This window comes from Rattus rattus, chromosome 3 (genome assembly GCF_011064425.1).
Source record: "Rattus rattus isolate New Zealand chromosome 3, Rrattus_CSIRO_v1, whole genome shotgun sequence".
NCBI classification, from domain to species: Eukaryota; Metazoa; Chordata; class Mammalia; order Rodentia; family Muridae; genus Rattus; species Rattus rattus.
The window spans coordinates 81,391,774-81,399,338 of NC_046156.1; positions in this window are offsets into that span (position 1 = coordinate 81,391,774).

Below are 7,565 nucleotides of genomic sequence, written 5' to 3' on the forward strand. Positions count from 1 at the left end.
CTTTTTCATTTCTGACTCTGTTGATTTGCATATATTCTCTGCCTTTTCGTTAGTTTGGCTAAAAGTTTGTCTATGTTGTTTATTTTCATAAACAACCAGCTCCTGGTTTTGTTGATCATTCTGTATTATTTTCTTTGTTTCTAAATAATTGATTTCAGCCCTGAGATTGCAGATTTTGTGCTGTCTACTCATGTTGGGTGTGTCTGCTTATATTTATTCTAGAGGTTTCACCTGAACCATTATGTTGCAAATATGAGATCTCTTCAGTTTCTTCATGAAGACACTTAGATTTATGAATTTTCTATTTAGCACTGCTTAATTGTGTTCTATAAATTTCAATATTTTGTGCCTACATTTTCATTGAATTCCAGAAGGTCTTTAACTTTTATCCAAGATGTCAATTTAGTTAATTTACAATGAAATTTGCAGAAAAAGTGGAGCAAAGTTTGAATATGAGATGCAAAAGGAACTGTTCATGCATTAATGAGCATCAATGGGTCTTCAGATAATCATCTGTTACAAAATAAAAATGGTCTTCAGGTAAACTATCATCATATGCATGTTTTAAACTTTAAATGATTAAAATATCAGATATTAAGATATATAAACACTGCTTCTTCTCGAATACCTGGAGTTATGCTCAAGTCCTGAAGAGTGGCATGGGAAAATGGAACGAATTTTATACTCATCATTCTAATACGGTTATCTATTACAATACAATACAATAATCTACAATAACATTTTTAGTGATGCAATTATTGATGTATATAATATGAAAAAAATTAAGTACACCAAAATAATGAGACTCTGTTGGTTAAATAAGACAGAAAATCATACCTATTATTTTACACACAAAAACTCATGAAATTTATTTTAAGATCTCAAATGGTTTAATAGAAGAAATAGTATGGAAAATACTTCAAGGATATTGAAATAGACACAAGTATTCTGAATAGGAATCCAACCACTGAGAAATAATAGCAAGACCTGGAAGCTAGTGTTGCATAAAATTAAAATGCTTTTCCACAATAGAAACAGCAATAACATGAGTGATTGCATAAAGCAGCGTGAGAGAACTAATTGAGAACCAATACATTTAATAGTCAATTAACATTTAGAACATACAATTTTGTAATTATAAATGACAAAATAATCAATTATATCGATAGTTAGTGTAACAAAATTTGCAGGAAATTTTCAAAAGAAAAACATATAATCAATAAACATAAACATAACTAATTTAATATTTACCACCAAGTAACACAAATCAAACTGGCTTTAAGATTCCAGCTTATCTCATTGCAAATGCTTTTTATCAAGAGAATAAATGATAATAAGTATTCATGGAAATAGGTTAAGACAAATACACAAGTCTATTTATGCACTATAGAAATAAATTTGGAAGCTCCTCAAAGATTTAAAAGAACCACCAACTGATCGTGATAGACCATTCTTAGGAAAACACCTAGGGCAGCTCAAGATTTCTTGTCAAATAGATATCTGATTGGTCATGTTTATTTACTCTTACTACACACTCTGCACAGACTCACTCTTCCTTTTCACTCCTCGAGAGGTAGACAGACGAATCAGGAGTGAACAAATGAAATACCATAAACACTAATAATGTGAGTATACCAGTTTATTTCTTGTATAGTGATCCATTTCTTATAATATCTAAGAAGCTTCTCCATTCATGAATGATTGGTGATTAAGTTGTTTTATAACCTGCTGAAAATCAGCTTTCTAATTTTGATAAGTTAATTGTGAATTTATTAAATTAAATTTATTATCAGGAAATTTTAATTTTATATAATTAATAATAATATTTTATTGTCTTCTTTATATAATGAATACTGTAATATATATTTATAGTTATAGTGTCAAAAATTTCTGCTTACCATAAAATATTTTGTATCTTTTATATTTTTTCCTTCTTACTTGAATTTATTCTAATGGAAATATATACATTCCAAAGGCAGTCTGTTCATTTGTTCTCTCTCTCTCTCTCTCTCTCTCTCTCTTTTTCTCTCTCTCTCTCTCTCCCTTTTCTCCTTGTGTGAGTTAGGTTTTTGTGAAATATTTAAAATACCACAGTAATGACTCTCCACTAGAAATAACATTACACATACTTTTAATAATCATTGCTTATAATCACTGATTTTAATCCACGTATTTATGGAACAGAAGCAGAAGGATACTGAGTTCAAGTGCTTCTTATGCAACATACTGAGTAGCAAGCCAACCAATCAGGTAGCATAGTAACAGAGCCCCAAAACATCAACTACCTAATCAATTAACCCAATCAACCAATAAACATTAACATTTCTTTACCACTATATTCACAAATGATTGGAAATATCAAACTTTAATAACCAATAAGACAATCCAATAATAGAGAATGTTCCTAAGCATAAGTTTCTTGGTTATTCAATGCACAGCTCTAGAAATATACAAGTGCAGTCAACACTGAATGGGTTAGCCGTTTACATTTGCATTTTATTTTTATATGTACAAACAATAACAATCATTAAAGAAGAGGAGGCCCTATGAAATTGAGAGGGATCAGGAATGAATATATAAAGGGTAACAGGGGACGATGATATAGTTGTATTTTAGTTAAATAGAAACCTGAAGGACAACAGAATATAGAGGAAGAAAAATTTCCATGTCTTTGTTGGGAATTCCTCTCCATATATTTACTAAATTTGGTTCTTTTAAACATATATTTATTGTGGGAATTTTGTACATGTGCAAGTGAGAAGAAAATAGCAAGAGGTAGTTCTTTCTTTCTATCATGTGGGCTCTGTAAGACTGAACTCATGTTATCATGCTTAGCAGCAAGTGCCTTTACCCACTGAATTATTTGTACAAGATTACAAATATGGACCTGTTTTCATTTTTCTACATACAGACTGCCAATTAGACCAGCACAATGTATTGAAGATTCTTTCTTTTTTTCCATTGTATTGTTTTGGCTTCTTTGTCAAAGATTGTAATTGTGTGCTTTTATTTCTAGGTCTTCAATTCGACTCCACTGGTCTAACTGCCTGTCTCTATATCAAGAACATGCAGCTTTTATTACTATTGTTCTGTAGTATAGCTTGAAGTCAAGGATGGTGATTCCCCCAGAAGTTCATTAATTGTTAAGAATTGTTTTCACTATTCTGTTTTTTTCTCTATAAAGTTACAGATTACTTTTTCCATGTCTTTAAAAAAATGGGTTGACATATTGATGAGAATTGCATTGAATCTGTACATTGATTTTTGGAAGGATGGTCATTTTTACTATGTTAATTCTACCAATTCATGAGCATGAGACATCTCTTGTTTTCTGAGGTCCACTTCAATTTTTGTCTTGAGAGACTTGAAATTCTTGTCCTACAGACCTTTCAGAACTAAAACCAATATTCCTCAAACAATTCCACAGATTAGAAAGAGAGGAAACCCTATCTAATTTATTCTATGAAGCCACAATTACTCTGATACCTAAACCACACAAAGGCCCAACAAAAAAGTGGACTTCAGAACAATTTGGCTTATGAATATCAATACAAAAATACTGAATAAAATTCTTGCAAACTGAATCCAAGAACACATCAAAACCATCATTCACCATGTTCCTAGGGATGCCAGGTTGGTTAGATATATGAAAATCCATTAACCCAATCCCTATATTATCAAACTCAAAGAAAAAAATGACAAGAACAAAATACAGCACAGCTTCATGTGAAAGTATTGAAAAGATCAGGAATTCAAGGCCCATACATAAACACAGTAAAAGCAATATACAGAAACGAAAGCCAATAGCAAATAAAATAGAGAAATACTTGAAGCAACCACACTAAAATCAGGGACAAGGATGCACACTTTCCCCATATGTATTTAATATAGTGTTCAAAGTTATACCTAGAGCAATCAGACAACAAAAGGAAATCAAGGAGATATAAATTGGCAAAGAAGAAGCCATGGTATCACAATTTGCAGATGATATTATAGCATACATAACTAACCCCAGAAATTCTACCAAAGACCTTCTACAGCTGATAAATAATGTCAGCAGAGTGTCTGGATATAAAATAATCTCAAATAAATCAGTAATCTTTCTTTATACAAATGATAATTAGGCTGAGAAAGAAAAGAAAAAACATACTTCACAGTAGTCATAAATAATATATCTTGAGGTAACTCTAACCATGCAAGTGTACGATCCATATGAAATCACTAATTTAATTGTTTATATTTTAGAGATTTTAAAAATGTGCTTGAAATTATTATGTGAGTCATCTAAAATTTATATTTTTTCCTGGATGTTTATAACAAGTTTATATGTTCTGTTATAACATACATGAGAAGTATCACATTATAGTTTTAACATTTTTGACATTACTGGGGTTGATAATTTGCTAAAAATACGTTATTAAGTAATTTTTTCTTTTTTTGGAGAGATGGCTCAAACTTTGGGCTCACAACCAAAATGTAAGTAAATGTTTTTTTATACTTACACTAATGTTAGAATATTTTGCTTATATTCATACTGTTACTCTTTCCCTCTATACTAAATTTCATTCAGCTTTGAGGCATTATATACTCTAGAAACAAACCACTTGTTACAGGCTGGTTTTTACAAATTATTTCTTATACTCTGAACCTCCTTATTTTCTTAAAAATAAATATTGTTGACATATATAGGCTTCATTCTTCAGGTACTGGTGAATACATCCATTTTACCCTTTGTTAAATAATAGCAGTAATGTTTCTAAAAGTTATTATTACTCTTGTCCTTATAACAAAATACCTGGATAAAGTAACATATTGAAAGAAACACTTATTTTTCTCAAGGCTGCTCATAAAAATTGTGACTCATCATACTTTTTTGGTAGACTTGATAGCAAGAACAAAACAGTTCACATTAGGAAGAGTTTCTACTTTAAGCTTAAATGGTGGATGTGAAAAAGAAAAGACCACATGACAGAGTCTGAAAGGCATATAAAATTGAAAGACATATGCCCTGTTCCCTATTTTCTACAGCCAAGCTTACATTGAGAGTTAACACTTTATTTGGTGCAGCACTTCTAACTAAAGTCATGCCCAGAGAGAGCTGACACACCTAAATTCACAGACTCACAGGCTAATAGGAGGGACAGGTTCCAGTCAGAGACAGCAGTACCAACTAACAATAGAGGTAACAAGATTGGAAGAGGCAAGCACAAGAACGTAAGTAACAGAAACCAAGTGTACTTGGCATCATCAGAACCCAGTTATCCAACTACAGCAAGTCCTGGATACCCCAACACACTGGAAAAATCTCATAATGATGATAAAGTACTTTAAGAAGACATAAATAACTCCCATAAAGAAATATAGAACACAAGTACACAGGTAGAAGCCTTTAAAGAGGAACCACAAAAATCCATTAAAGAATAAAAGGAAAACACAAATAAATGGGTGAAGGAATAGATCAAAAATCTAAAAATGGAAATATAAACAATAAAGAAATCACAAAGAGAGACAAATCTAGAGATAGAAAACCTAAGAAAGAGAGCAGGAATCATAGACACCAGCATCACCAACAGAAGAGATAGAAGAGAAAATCTCAGGTGCAGAAGATACCATAGAAAATATTGAAACAATAGCCAAAGAAAATGAAAAGTGCAAAAATCTACTAACCCCAAATATCCAGGAAATCTGGGACGTATTGAAAATATCAAAATTAATATTTTAAGTTTAAGTTTAAAAATGATATTAGGTATAAAAGACAGCAAAGACTCCCAACTTAAATGGCCAGTAAATATTTTCAACAAAATTATAGAAGAAAATTTCCCTAACCTTAAGAAAGAGATGATTTGAAGTTCTCTTTCTTTGTTGGGTCTTTGTGTGGCTTTGGTATAAGAGCAATTGTGGCTTCATTGAAGGAATTCGGTAACGCTCCTTCTGTTTAAATTTTGTTGAATAGTTTGGACAGTATTGGTAGGAGGTCGTCTGTGAAGGTTGGATAAAATTGTGCACTAAACCCATTTGGTCTTAGATCCTTTTTGGTTCAGAGAATTTTAATAACTGCTTCTATATCTTTAGGAGTTATGGGGTTGTTTAGATGGTTTATTTGTTCCTGGTTTAAATTTGGTGCCTGGTATCTGTCTAGAAAATTGTCCATTTCCTCCAGATTTTTCAGTTTTATTGAATATAGGCTTTTGTAGTAGGATCAAATGATTTTTTTTAATTTCCTCAGATTCTGTTGTTATGCCTCCCTTTACATTTCTGATTTTGTTAATTTGGATACACTCTCTGTGATCTCTGGTTAGTCTGGCTAAGGGTTTATCTATCTTGCTGAATTTCTCAAAGAACCAGCTCCTGGTTTTGTTGATTCTTTGTATAATCCTTTTCGTTTCTACTTGAAACGAAATCTACTTGATTTCAGCCCTGAGTTTGAATATTTCCTGCCGTCTACTTCTCTTGGGTTTATTTCTTTCTTCCTGTTCTAGAGCTTTTAGGAGTCCTGTCAAGCTGCTGGCATGTGCTCTCTCCTGTTTCTCATTGCAGGACTCAGAACTATGAGTTTTCTTCTTAGTACCTCTTTCATTGTGTCCCATAAGTTTTGGAATGTTGTATCTTCCTTTTCATTAAATTCTAAGAAGTCTTTAATTTCTTTCTTTATTTCTTCATTGACCAAGTTGTCATTGAGTAGAGCATTGTTCAACTTCCATGTATATGTGGGATTTCTGAAATTATTGTTGTTATTGAAGACCAGTCTTAGTGCGTGGTAATCTGATAGGATGCATAGGAGTGTTTCTATCTTCCTGTATCTGTTGAGGCTTGTTTTGTGACCGATTATATTGTCAATTTTGGAGAAGGTTTCATGAGGTGCTGAGGAGAAGGAATCCCTTATCAATATTTGTGCAAAAATACTCAATAAAATTCTTGCAAACCAAATCCAAGAACACATCAAAACAAACATCCATTATGTCCAAGTAGGCTTCATTCCAGGGATGGTTTAATATATGGAAATCCATCAATGTAATCCACTATATAAACAAACTCAATAAGAACCACCTGATCATTTAATTAGATGCTGAGAAAGCATTTGACAAAATTCAACACCCATTCATGATAAAAGTCCTGGAAAGATCAGGAATTCAAGTCCCATATCTAAAAATAGTAAGAGCAATATACAGCAAAACAGTAGCTAACAGCAAACTAAATGGAGAGAAACTTGAAGCAATACCACTAAAATCAGGGACTAGAAAAGGCTGCCGACTCTCTCCCTACTTATTCACTATAGTACTCGAAGTCCTAGCCAGAGCAATCAGACAGTGAAAAGAGGTCAAAAGGATACAAACTGGAAGGGAAGAAATCAAAATATCACTATTTGCAAATGATATGATATTGTACTTAAATGACACCAAAAGTTCCACCAGAGAACTACTTAACCTGAAAAACAAATTCAGCAAAGTGTCAGGGTATAAAATTAACTCAAATAAATCAGTAGTCTTCCTTTACTCAAAGGATAAACAGGCTGAGAAAGAAATTAGGGAAAAGACACCCTTCACAATAGTCCCAAAAGTATAAAA